The sequence below is a fragment of the Myotis lucifugus genome, unplaced genomic scaffold (assembly GCF_000147115.1).
Source record: "Myotis lucifugus unplaced genomic scaffold, Myoluc2.0 scaffold_278, whole genome shotgun sequence".
Classification (NCBI taxonomy): Eukaryota; Metazoa; Chordata; class Mammalia; order Chiroptera; family Vespertilionidae; genus Myotis; species Myotis lucifugus.
In genome coordinates, this window is record NW_005871326.1 from 828,765 (window position 1) to 842,204 (window position 13,440).

The following is a 13,440-nucleotide window of genomic DNA, read 5'->3' on the forward strand; positions in this document are numbered from 1 at the left end:
AGCGGAGATCGAATCGCCGAGTTTCGCGCCCTTCCCTCAGTCAGGGTTTTGAATTTTTGAATGGGCTTTCCCGGCACCGGCCGGTATGAGACTGAAGGAAGACCACTTGACCAGAAGGCGGAGCCCCCCCATGAGATTTCAGAGCAGGAAACATCCGGGGCCCTGCCGCTCTGTACCCTGCAGGTTCATTCAGGGGGTTGGGGCGCGTTTTACAGACACGCACAGAGCAGGGCCAATCAGGGGGTTGGGGCGCTCCCCCCTGTCATGCACAGAGCAGGACCCATCAGGGGGTTGAGGAGCTCCCCCCTGTCACTCACAGAGTAGGGCCAATAGGGGAGTTAGGGCACCGTCCCCTGTCACACACACAGCAGGGCCGATCAGGGTTTGGGGCGCCGCCACTGTCACACTCAGGGCAGGGCAGATGGGGAGGTTATGCTTCTACCCTGTCACACACACACCAGGCTCTGTGGGGGGGGGGGGGGGCGTTGGGGCGCCGCACCCTGTCACACACAGAGCTGCAGGGCGATCAGGGGGTTTGGGCGCTGCCCCCTGTCATGCTGATCTGGTGCCAGGAGGCCTCGCGGCTCCGCTGATCCTGGTGCTGGGAGGCATATTACCCTTTTACTATATAGGATAGAGGCCTGGGGGCCGGCTGGTTTGCCCTGAAGGGTGTCCTGGATCAGGGTGGGGGTCCCCACCGGGGTGCCTGGCCAGCCTGGATGAGGGGATGATGGCTGTTTGCAGCTGGTCACACACCCTTCAGGGTGGGGGTCCCCACTGGGGTGCCTGGCCAGTCTGGGTGAGGGGCTGAGGGCTGCTTTCAGGCTGGCGGTTGTTGACTGAAGCTCGCAACCGCTCCTTTTTTTCTTTTCTTTTCTTTTTTATTCTGGGCCAGCTTTAGCTCTGGCTCTAGCTCTGAGGCTTCTGCTGCTGATTGCGTTCTATAATCGAAACAATGTATAACTCCAGCTCTGAGATCCCGGCTGGCTGAAAGCTGGTTTCTGGGGTTTTGTTTAGCTTCTATATTTGTTACAAAGTTTCTTAGAGTTGCAGCTCAGAGGCTGGCAAGTCAGGCGGGGAAAGTTGGAGTCTGCAGTCACTGGAGCAAGCAAGCCCCATGTTTGCTTCCAGCTGCCTGGCTGCCGGCCGCCATCTTGGCTGACAGTTAATTTGCATAAGGATATGCTGATTAGCCAATGGGAAGGGTAGCGGTCGTACGCTAATTACCATGTTTCTCTTTTATTAGTGTAGATTATAAGCAAGCCCCATTTAGAAATGAATATTTTGACAATTTGGGGGGACCAGCAGATATAAAAGAGTTGCAGATTAGAGCTGTATTCCTATCATTAGTTGAGTGCTAGGCATACAATAAGCACTCAACAAAGGCTAGATGTTATTATTATCATCATTTCCAGTTTTTTGTAAATTTATCCAAAAAATTTTGATGAACCTTACAGAATACACTTCTCATCCAAAGGGCACAAAGCATTTCTTATAATCCCTCCAGTATATCATGATGTAGGTAGATGAAGTTATCCTGAAAAAAAGCAGTGAAGCGATTCTCCCAGCCTCTCAGGACACGACCCCAGTTACTGGTCCTATGGTTCTGGCTGTTCTTGTGCAACAATGATTTCTCCCTTTTGTCCTATTGCTGCAGATAAGCTGCCAGGCAGTGCAGGAGAATTCATCAGCCGGCACTCAGAGAATATTCAGAAAAGTGGCCTTTATTGCAGATGCACTAGTGCCATGACTCAGGGGAGTCAGTCTCCAAATCCTGAGTGATGAATATGGACGAAGCTTTCCCTTTCTACTCTCAGTTCCTTGGTCCCCCAGATATGGGCCAGGCTTCCCCCGTGAGGTGAGTTGGGATGGGGGAAGTGAGATTACACCCAGAGGCTTGCCAGCACTGGCACCAGTCCCTCCGGGGATTGTATATGGTTCATGGTTTGTGGCCTCTGTAAAATGGGAGTATTCCGGGAAACGGTTTCTGCAAGGCAGGACAGGCATCACAGATAAGAATGGAGTTTGATAAGAATGGAGTTTATCGTAAGCAAGAGTGTACGTCAGAAGGCAGGTTACTGGCACAGGTTCAGATAGCTACCCCTCAAATGTCTTATTTTCCCCTTCGCTATCTCACCTACTGAGGTTAGCAGTGAGCTCCTTGAAAGCTGGACTCACGCCTGATGCAGCTTTACCTCTTCAGGGTAAGTGGCAGGACTGAGTGCTTATGTTCAGAGTCATAGAGTCAGGAACCAAAACACAATTAGGAAAAGAACTTGGTATAAACCAAATTAGCTGGAAAATTAGTTAAAACATCCCCAACGTCTAGATTGGGTTCCCTACCACTGCTTTAGAGAGATGTTTTTTCATGAACAACCACATCTACTATGTTACATAGATGAAAACTAATGGACCCTTTTGGCCATTATACATAGACACACTGAAGCCAGTGATCTCAAAAACTCAGAAGTAAATTCTTTGATTAACCACTGTTGCCTCTCTTGTTCAATTAGATTTTAAACTCCTCAAGGGCAGGGGCTAATCCTGCTTCGCCTCTAACTCCCTCAGAACAAAGCCAGATACAAAGCAGACACTCACAAAATGCTCAAAATGCTTGCTGAATTCCATTGCCTTTCAAGGTAGATTGAGATGGAATCCCCCGTATATGACACCAACAAGACTGACTTTGGAAAATTCTATAGACAGTTTGAAACAAACCAAACTTGGGTGCTTTTCCTGTCTGTTCCATTTTCAGAAACATCTTTTAGGAAAACATGAGGAAACAGGAAAAAGAGAAACGGCTCCATTTCTGAAAAGATAAGAATTAAGTTTGATAAAGACAAAAGGCATTTGGGAGTCAGGAAAGTTAAAACAAACTCAGACTGCCCAGCCTGTTTGAAGTTGACAAGAAACAGAGAATGACCCGTTGGCTCATTATGGAGCACAAATAGCTTAATCAGCATTTCATCAATGAGGCCACACCATGGGGTAGCTTAGCCAACTGGCCCTGTGTAAAAAGCCCTGGGTATTTTTAGGCATTTGCTGAAGGCATTTCTACCTGAGCACATCTGTGTGTGCATATGAGGATGAGGAATTGGCAGGGGGCATCACTAATTTGGGGTTCATATTTGCTCATTGCTCCCAGTAATGGGATTCCTAAGTAGATTCTTAAACAATGGTTTCATTTTGAATTGTTAATTTGGGTTTATTCCCTGACGGCCCAGAGCACCTCACAGAATCCTAAGCACCCACAAGGAGTTTAATAAATGTTTCTTGAATCGGGTAGGGGCGAGGGGTACAAATTGCTAACATAATATTAAACGAATGCTATTTCCACTAAGGATCTTACTTTGGTGAGGGCTCTTCTAACTAAAATTGTTCCTTTTCTAAGATGGGTACATGTGAGGCCATTTCTCTGAGCACAAAAAGATTTACATTAAAAACTGTTGAAGCTCTGGCCGGGTAGCTCAGTTGCTTAGAGCGTCGTCCCTATAGGGCAAGGTTGTAGGTTCGATCCCCAGTCAGAGCACATACAAGAAGCAACCAATGAATGCATAAATGAGTGGAACAATAAATTGATGTTTTAAAAAAAATAAAAACAGTTTAAGCCCTGGCTGGTTTTCTCAGTGGTTAGAGCATTGGCCCTCCAGGGCTGAGGGTAACAGATTCGATTTCTGGTCAGGGCACATGCAGGAAGCAACCAATACATGTGTCTCTCTCAACATCAATGATTCTCTCTGTCTCTCCCCCTCCCATTACCTCTAAAAAAAAAAAAATCAATTGGAAAAAAAAATATCCAGGGGTGAGGATTAACAACAACCACAAAAAAACCCCACAAAACTGTTTAAATCCCACACCCTTCTGTCTTACTGAACATGTCATGTACCTGGCAAACCCAAATATCCTAACTGGCCCAAGGCTCTTCCCAGACTTTTCCCAGGAAGCCAACCGCCTGCTGCTGTGGCCGCAGCTGCGTCAGTCAGCACAGAGGGAGGCGGAGGACCTGGTTCTGCTGCACAACGGGCATCCTTTATGCGTCCTGCCTGCCATGCACCTGGTGGATTACACTGGCTTAGAAAAAGCAACACAGAAAAAAAAGCCCTTACACGCACACCTTTTCTTCCACTTTTAGCTCATTTCCACATCAAAGAATGAAGTTTCTCTGAGGCTATTTTAGAATTACAATGCCTACCACTCTTGTGTATCAAATGTGTCTGCTGACATTGTCCAAACCGCATCACCCCTCTCTCTTCTTCCTCTTTCCTCTTTAAATATACCCCTTCTTCTGAGGACCCTAAATAAGCAGCGTGGCAATGGGGGGCAAAGGAAATTAAAGTGGGTCTTTGGCACACCAGCCCCTGTAGAAGAAACTCAGAAACCTGAGAGCTGTTTAGTGTGTGACCCCAGTAGAGACTTTATTTTTTTAAATATACTTTTATTGATTTCAGAGAGGAAGGGAGAGGGAGAGAGATAGAAACATCAATGATGAGAAAGAATCATTGATCAGCTGCTTCCTGCACGCCTCCACACTGGGGATCGAGCCTGCAATCCGGGCATGTGCCCTTGACCAGAGTCAAACCTGGGACCCTTCAGTTCACAGGTGGACGCTCTATCCACCGAGCCAAACTGGCTAGGGCTCCAGCAAGGGCTTTCATCACTAATAACCCAAAAGGGGAAGGACGCAGACACGCAGGGTCTACGTTCCAAGCCATCGCCAGATAACTGCCTGAATCCTGATCTCTACAAAAAGTCCATCATCTCGTCCAAGAAAGAAAAAATTAGCTCTTTACCTCCCTCCCCCCACCGTCCCCCCATACCATCACAAAGAACAAAACCCCACAGCTAGGTGATTATGTTTCATTCCTCTGTGTATCCCCCTGCCCTTTGTGTTCTGACTGGGAGCCTATCAGAAGAATGTGAATAATGAGGCTACATTTCCTATTGACCCAGCTGTTTATAAACAAAGCTCTTCCTTCTGGCAAAGGCAACGACATTTAAATTGCTGAAAATTATCAGCCTCAACTCATCTGAATTTCATCGCGGTGCTGCTGCTCATTCAGGAAACGGGAACCACGAGAAGTCCCCCCTTTTTTTCCAAATTGCCTCCAGATGTGGCATATAGAAGGATCTTTATATTAAAATATCATACAGTAGCCAATGCCCCACAATTCTTCTTCTGTCACCTTAGAAGTTGAAAAACAAACTAGGGATCAAAGGGAAAAAGCTCTAAGTGCTGTCTGGGATCAGCTTTAAAATTACAAAGGCCCTCACCCGGGCATCAGAGCCTCCAGCCACCTTACCCTGCCTGACTTTGTCTTTTTTCCATTGCACTTAACACCTTACTACACTCTGCAGTTTGCTTATTTATTGTGTTCATTATTTATGGCCTGACTATGGCTAGAATGCATGCTCCACAAAAGGAGGGGTCTTTGTTTTGTTCATTGATAATCCCAAGGGCCTAGAACTGTGCCTGACACACTGCTTGCTGAAATACATATTTGTTGAGTGAATGAATGAACAAGTCACTTTGTCAATTCTTATTAGGTCAAAATCTCTAGTCCTCACCATGAAATTGACATTAATGCCACATGTCCTACTCCATCTAGGCCACTAACATATCACAAGGATATTTCCAATATTATTTCCAAATACCTTTCACTTCCGCTCGTCCCTTTACCCTACTTCTGTTTCCAAAGTATCTTTTTTTGTCAATGACAACACAATCTACTAGTCCTAACACTAAAATTCTCATTCTATTACTCTTACCTCCTCTTCATTCCTCAGATCACTAACGTATGAAATTCCTGAACTTCTTTTTGTATCTCTCCAGTTTGTCCCTTTCTCTCTATTTTCATTGCCCTGGTCCATACAATTATCACCTCAAATAGATTCCTAATTGGTCCCCTCGCCTCTAGTCTCTCCCCCCTACAGGTTGTTTTGCATATCATAAGCATCGTTTTGATCACATCAGTCCTCTTCCAAAGCCATCTGTGATCTAGCCCACCTAGCAAACCTGACCTTCCTGAGTGGTCAAATGGTCAGGAGTTAAGTCTTAAAGAAACAGAAAGTGTTGCATAGGTGAATGAGTTACCGTACACAGGGGTGGAGGAGATGAGCAGGAGAGAGGATCCTAACAGCCAGGCACTGGAGACAGAATTCATGGACTAATTGCAAGATATTTCTATTAGCTCAACAATTAGCTACAGGTGCCCACTATATCTCTGGCCAGTGTTCAAGGTCCTGGGGATACAGAAGAAATATTTATTTCTTGGAATTCTAGGAAACACCAAAGACCAAAAGCATGCTACCCACAGCCTCTGTGCTTGTGTTTGCTGGCCACTCCTCCTAGCCCCAGACAATCTCTCAGATTTAAAATAAGCACAGTTAGCCAGGCTAGTCATTACCACACCAACTCTTGCTCAAAGCTACTGCTCCTGAAGACTTGGGCCAAAGCTTAGTTAGAAAAAAGAAAGGAAGTGTTGCCTCTGAGTCACGAGTCAGCAAACTTTTTCTGTAAATAGCCAGATAGTAAATATTTCAGTCTTGTGGACCTTACAATATCTGCCACAACTACTCATTTCTGTAGTTGTAACACAAAAGCAGCTACAGACAACACTTAAACAAGTGAGCATAGCTGTGTTCCAATAAAACTTTATTTACAAAAACAGGTAGTGGGCAGATTTGGCCCTCGGGCCAGAGTTCATTGATCTCTGCTTTAAGATACTAGGATATTTTAAATCTAATGCTCAATTATTATTATTATTTTTTAAAGAACAGTTTATTGATTTTTAGAGAGAGAGAAGGAGAGGGGGAGAGAGAGAGAAATATCAATGTGTGAGCACAAATGGATCAGCTGCCTCCTGCAGACCTCCTACCCAGGATCCAGCCTGCTGGAATGGAACCGCAACCTTTTGGTGTATGGGACTATGCTCAACCAACTGAGCCACACAGGCCAGGGCTAACGCTCAATTTTAAGTAGGGGAGGTAGCATGAAAGAACATAACAACAATGAGCTTTAGAACTCAGAAAGCTAGAATAGAATCCCAACTTTACAACAAACCTTGAGCATTAGGAAAATAAAGTACCGTTTTCTAATGCATAAAACGAGAAGCAGCATGGCATGGTAGCCTAGGGTCACCCTGGGTTCTGATTCCAGCTCTGCCACTGTCTACCATTGTGATCTTGGGCAAGTTTCTTAATCTCTCTGAGAGTCAGTCTCCTCAGCTGTTTTCATGGGGATAAAAAAAAAAAAACACAACCTTGCCCTGACTGGTTTGGCTCAGTGGATAGAGCATCAGCCTGCAGACTGAAAGGTCCCAGGTTCGACTCCGGTCATGGGCATGTACCTTGGTTGCGGGCACAACCCCAGTAGAGGGTGTGTAGGAGGCAGCTGATCGATGTTTCTCTCTCATCGATGTTTCTAACTCTCTATCCCTCTCCCTTCCTCTCTGTAAAAAATCAATAAAATATATTTTAAAAAATATATTTAAAAAAACAACAACACACAACCTTCCTCACCAAGAGGATTAAATGACAACATGCATATTAAGTGCCTGGAACAAAGTAAGCGCTCCCCGGCTGTTAGCTATCATTATTTTTATTGCTGCGAAGTTTCCCAAGGAGTGGCACTGAGACGCTGAGTGAAAGTACTTGTTTTCTTACTTCAGAGATGAAAGACAGAGAGAAGTTGCTCTGTTTTTGCCCTCCTGGACTTCCTAAACATTTTTCCACAACGACAGGAAGCTGAAGTCGCCTTGTAAACCAGCCGCTGCTTTTTGCAGATGATTGCCTGTAAGTGGCTTTCACATTCCGAAGATTATCATGCATAATGTATTGTGCTTATGCCAGGATTCAATTTTTTCCATCGATTTTCCTCTCGCCTCCACGAAGGGTTTTGTTGGACAGGACTTTGTCTCAAAAGGAGGTTGCTTTTGCTTTTTCTGAATCGTGAGCACAAAGAGTTTCTTTCAGACTTAGTGTCTTTAAATCAACGAATGTGATTTTTGTCTCCAATTACAACGAAGTTAAAATTCCCCAATACACACTGGACTTCCCTTCCCTTCCCGAGCCGTCCATGAAGAGTGTCCCAACCCATTCAACACCATCAGGAGAAAACAGGACTGGACGTGGGGTGTCCCCTCGCAGAGCACCCTGACCTTTTCACAGTTGGTGCCAGGACTGAGGAAAGAAAGTAGATTCACGAGCCTTACGAAATCAGGTCCCAGGGCCCTGTGAGCACAGTTGAATTATAACGCACGCATAACCTTTCAACGTGCGACAACAATATACATCACCTTCCACGTTGTATAGCCAACACCAAGAAGCTCCGTCCGTCAAAGGAAAGATGGTCTTATTGAGTGAGAATCTCTAGGGCCACCCCTGTTGCCTGCTATTCTTTATTAAAATGCATCTCAGAAATCTTCACGGCTCTTCACAGAAAGATCTCTTGAGCCAGGCGTGTGGACTGTCTCCTGGTCTCCTCATGACTCCTAAGCACCGTTGCCCTCCTTTGCCTGCTTAGACTGGCGGGCTGCACTTCAGGTTGTCGCGGACGATCCAAGTCACTGTATAGGCAGGGCTCTTTGTTAGAAGCGATCAGCCACTGGGGCAGAGGCGGAACGGTAGTTAATATGCAAACTTGCCTCTTGGTGTTGAGGCTTCTTTGTTTGTTTGCACAGATATGAACAAACTGACAAACTGGGGTTTGTTGTAGCCATAATTAGCAGGATAAAGATAAAATTATGACATTAATTGTTAGCTGGCTTTTTAAAAAATGGTAGTATTCCCCTGCCGTGCTTGAGATGCTGCAGCTCGGTAGGGGGTTCCTTCAGAAATGAATTTTAAGATGCGGAAATACCCATTTTAATTAAAGCGCAAACATTGAAATGAGTTTGTCAATTCAAAAATCATAGTTACCTGGCAACAAATCATCACTGCATAAATTAAAAATTAGTATTTGTACATGAAATACAATAGCAACAAAAAAAGGATCATCACTCTTTTAAAATAATAATAATAATGCAGGGTAATATTAAGTACTCTGCACCAGGCACTCTGCTAAGCACTTTCTCCTATTATTTCAATGAATCCTCACAGTAGCCAGACCAGGTGGTGCTATTAACAGCCACATAAAGATGTCCCACCAAAGCCTTGGATCGTGGTTTTGGTTTTTGTTTTAACATGGGTTTTTCTAGGTCTGCTCTCTATTGTGGTGTCCTCATGATTCCATCTACAGCTCGAATTTCTTCTCTTTTTTGGTTCTCTCTTCTCTGGGAGGTCTACCATTTAGCTGCTTTCAACTGATTATTGTTTATCAGCATGCTGATGATGGCCTAAACCAAGCATGTCAAACTCGTGGCCCGCGGGCCACATGCAGCCCACAATGAATATTTTTGCAGCCCAGCTAATATAACGGTATGTCAGAAACGTTTTAATAAAAATTTCGTAACTTAATTTTTACAATATCCTGTTATACATAATTATTAATAACAAACTACAATGTTCGCTAATGACTGATTACTATCATGGTGTTGCATTCATTTCCCTTAAGCGCCTTACACGCAGGCGCACCATTTCTCTCCACTAACACTAGCAGCGAATATTTTAGCAGCCAATTGCCACGTCATTAGTCTTGGACTGCCTTGTTTGGTGTGTGCAACAGGAAATATTTCGCTTTTGGAGAACAAGAAAAATAGGTTTACTTGCGTTACGCTTATTAATTTGTGCAGTTATTCAGTGTCTGGTAAGTTAATGTTCAAGAAAAAATATTAATTTTTATTAAATGTTCTATTATTTTATGTTAATGATTACTCATTTATTTCAGCCCTTTGTATTCAGCATGTCCTATCGAAATAAACCTACGTTTCTATGAATATTGAACCTTTTGTTTTTTTGCGGCCCACATAAACTTAAACCTTGTTTATTTGGCCCATGTTAGCCTTTGAGTTTGACATGCTTGGCCTAAACCTTCTCTCTAACTCTGAACTGCCTCCTAAATTCTAGTCCAGATTCTCATTTCTGCTACCACACCAAGTCCAGGTTCCTTAGCCTGATAATGTAGGCTCTCTCCATAACCCGGCCCTGCTACTTTCCAACTTTTATTTCCCATTTTATTCTCTCATTATTCAATGCAGCTCCCATGAGTTAGTGCTAATTGGCAAAGGCACTACATTGTCCCTGGGAGTGAGGTGGGAAGGAAAATAGGGGAAAGTGACATTTTAAAAAGCACCTATTCTCAAGGGGATTTTGGTGAGGATTTAAAGGAAGCAATGATCAAATTCTTAACTAACCACTTTTTAGCAAGAAAGTTCATAGCAATTTTTCACTAGAGCAAAAAATTGTAAACCACACAAATTTTATTATTTTTACATTTTTTTGTTTTTCAATTACAGTTGACATACAATATTATACTAATGTCAGGGGTAGGACATTATAGAACTAAGTGATCACCCCAATAAATCTAATATCTAACTAATGACTTGACTGCCCTGATTGTAGAGAATTTAGGACACGGAAACCGGTGCCTCTCTTTTGGTGACACAGTCAGTACCTTAACATAGCATGATGCCACAAAGCCCTTGGTAATGGTTTTCTTCCAACTTGACGCATATATCCCTGGAAGCTTTTTCTTTCATTCCAAGTCTCAGTTGTCCTCCCCCAGCACCCTCCCTCCCCACCCACACACACACACAATCTCTCCAAAGCCTTCCCTGCTTCTCACAGGCAGAAGAGGATTCCTTCTGATCCATTCTCACTCCACCCTTCCTTTGATGATGACAATTTGATCTCACACCGTGGTGTAATTACGTGTTTGCCTGGCTGTCTTCCCACTAAACTGTGGGCACCCTGAGATTAGAAAAAGGAACTTTTCCCCTTTGTCTCCCATTTTGCCCAGAGCAGTGGTTGGCACCTAATTGGCACTAGTTGCTCTTTGCAAGCAGCCAGACAGTGTGAGACCTGCTAACAAAGTTAGCCTACATCTTCAGAGAAGAAATTAACAATTCAAAGCAGAGGCCTGCGGAAAAGAACCTAGGAAAGTAACTGGGGAAAAGCTACCTGTCAACCCCGACTGCCACCCCAGGCTGCCCTGGGCAAGTGATCTCTGAACCTCCAGCTAATGGCTGAGGACTGGGAGTCATTGCGAGAGGAAGTCTTAGAGCTGTGGTTCTCAACCTTCCTAATGCTGTGACCCTTTAATACAGTTCCTCATGTTGTAGTGACCCCCAATTTCATTGTTACAAATTGAACATAGTTAAAGCATAGTGATTAATCACAAAAACAATATGTAATTATATATGTGTTTTCCGATGGTCTTAGGTGACCCCTGTGAAAGGGTCGTTCTACCCCCAAAGGGGTCGCGACCCACAGGTTGAGAACCGCTGTTAGAGAGATGATTTCATACACTGCTCCACTCCAGGACTTTCTGAAACAAAGCACCAGGGGCACCACCCTGGAGGCTGCTTTTAGAACCTGGCAACTTTGGGCAGGTTTTTCTGGGAAGACGATGAAACAACGGTGCCACGAAAAGGCAATTTCCCCGGTACTATCTTAGAAGTCCATGAACACATGACCTCAGTGGATGTACACCATTCGCCTGAGCGCTGGGAGGCCTCTTTCTGGCATTGTCTGTGGCCCCACAGTGCAGGGCCAGAGGCGACCGAGGCAGCAGACAGAAGAAGAAATTATGAGTGGAAGAAACGTATCCCCATGTTTTCAATAGGCCTTCGGCCACTCCCTCCTCCCCCTGTGAGACCTTTTGCCATCAGTCACAGAAGACAGTCACAGCATCAGCTATTCTCAAAGGATAGGAGGGTGCCCCAACACACACTCTGTGGGTACAGACAGAAAGGCCTGGGTGGTTCTTCTAGGACTAACACGACAACCCTCTACAGTCCCCTTCCCCAACCTGACCTTGACATGTGTGCTCTCCAGTCTTCCCTACCTTCACTCCAGCTCTTTCTGAAGCCTCTGTGTAGGGTGCAGGGTCTCAGGGGGTGGGGGCCACGGAGAAGGGAGAGGATGTTTGGGAGCAGGCACCTATGGATGCAGCGCCTGCCTTCCTACAAGAGTGGTTTGAATTCTCCCTCCGTTCCCATCCTCTGCACTTAGAACTTTCATTGTTTTATTTCTCGGTGACCCACATAGAATTTCATTTTTTTAAAATATATTTTATTGATTTTTCTACAGAGAGGAAGGGAGAGAGACAGAGAGCTAGAAACATCGATGAGAGAAACATCGATCAGCCGCCTCCTGCACATCTCCCACTGGGGATGTGCCTGCAACCCAGGTACATGCCCTTGACCGGAATCGAACCTGGGACCTTTCAGTCCACAGGCCAACGCTCTATCCACTGAGCCAAACCGGTTTCGGCAGAATTTCATTTTTTTAAAAATATTTTTTGTGTTTGTTTGCTTCATATCTATTTCATTGAGGAAGGGAGAGGGAAAGAGAGATATAGAAACATCAATGATGAGAGAGAATCACTGATCTGCTGCCTCCTGCACACCTGCTACGGGGATGAGCCCACAACCTAGGCATGTGCCCTGACCAGGAATTGAACTGTGGCCTCCTGGTTCATAGGTCAACACTCAACCACTGAACCACACTGGCTGAGCTAGAATTTCATTTTTAAAAGGAGTTCTGCTGCTTACAGAATAAAAATGCAAAAACCCTGGCTCTAACCTCACTCATGAATCAGGCAACCAAGCGTACTGGTAAAGAGCAGGGATTCAGGGCCCTGTAGCCAGAGCTCTAGATCCTGGATTGGTGATTTACTTGCTGCATGACCTTGAGTAAGTTTCTCGGTTTTGATTTCCTGTTGCTTCGTTTCTTTGCCTGCAAAATGTGGTTAATGATTATACCTCCCTCACAGAGTCGTTGTGCGGATTAAGTGAGTTAGTACATGTGCAACGTTAAGAACAGGACTGGGAATGGTAAGTGCTGTGTATTTCCTTTCACTCTCACTAGAATGTGGCTTCCTCGAGGGCAAGGATCTTGGCTGTTTTCTTTACTTCTGTATCCCAAGTACCTAAAACAGTACCTGGCCCGTAGAAAGTATTCACTAAATAATTGCTAGAAAGTACTCGATAAATAATTGAGTGGAGTGAATGAATACATTGTGCTACCGACATTTGTGAAGCTGCAAAGCAGTATCACTTCTAACTGTCCTGTCGTCCTCGCTCCTAACAGTTGGTCCCTGGTCCTCTTGTGTCCTGCAGCTTGTCAAGGTGGTGCCTCCATAGAGCATGGCCTGGGCGAAACGGCACTGCAATGAGGAGGTTGAGACAAGTTCCAGGACCAGCTCTATCCCCAGTGTATCTGTGAAGATCCAAATATGGGACTCAGCCAGGGGTCTGAATGTGAAAGATGCCCGACCAGAGACGAGCCGTGAAACTAGGTAAACTAGACGGGCTCTCGGAATCAAGACTTCAGGAAATTATT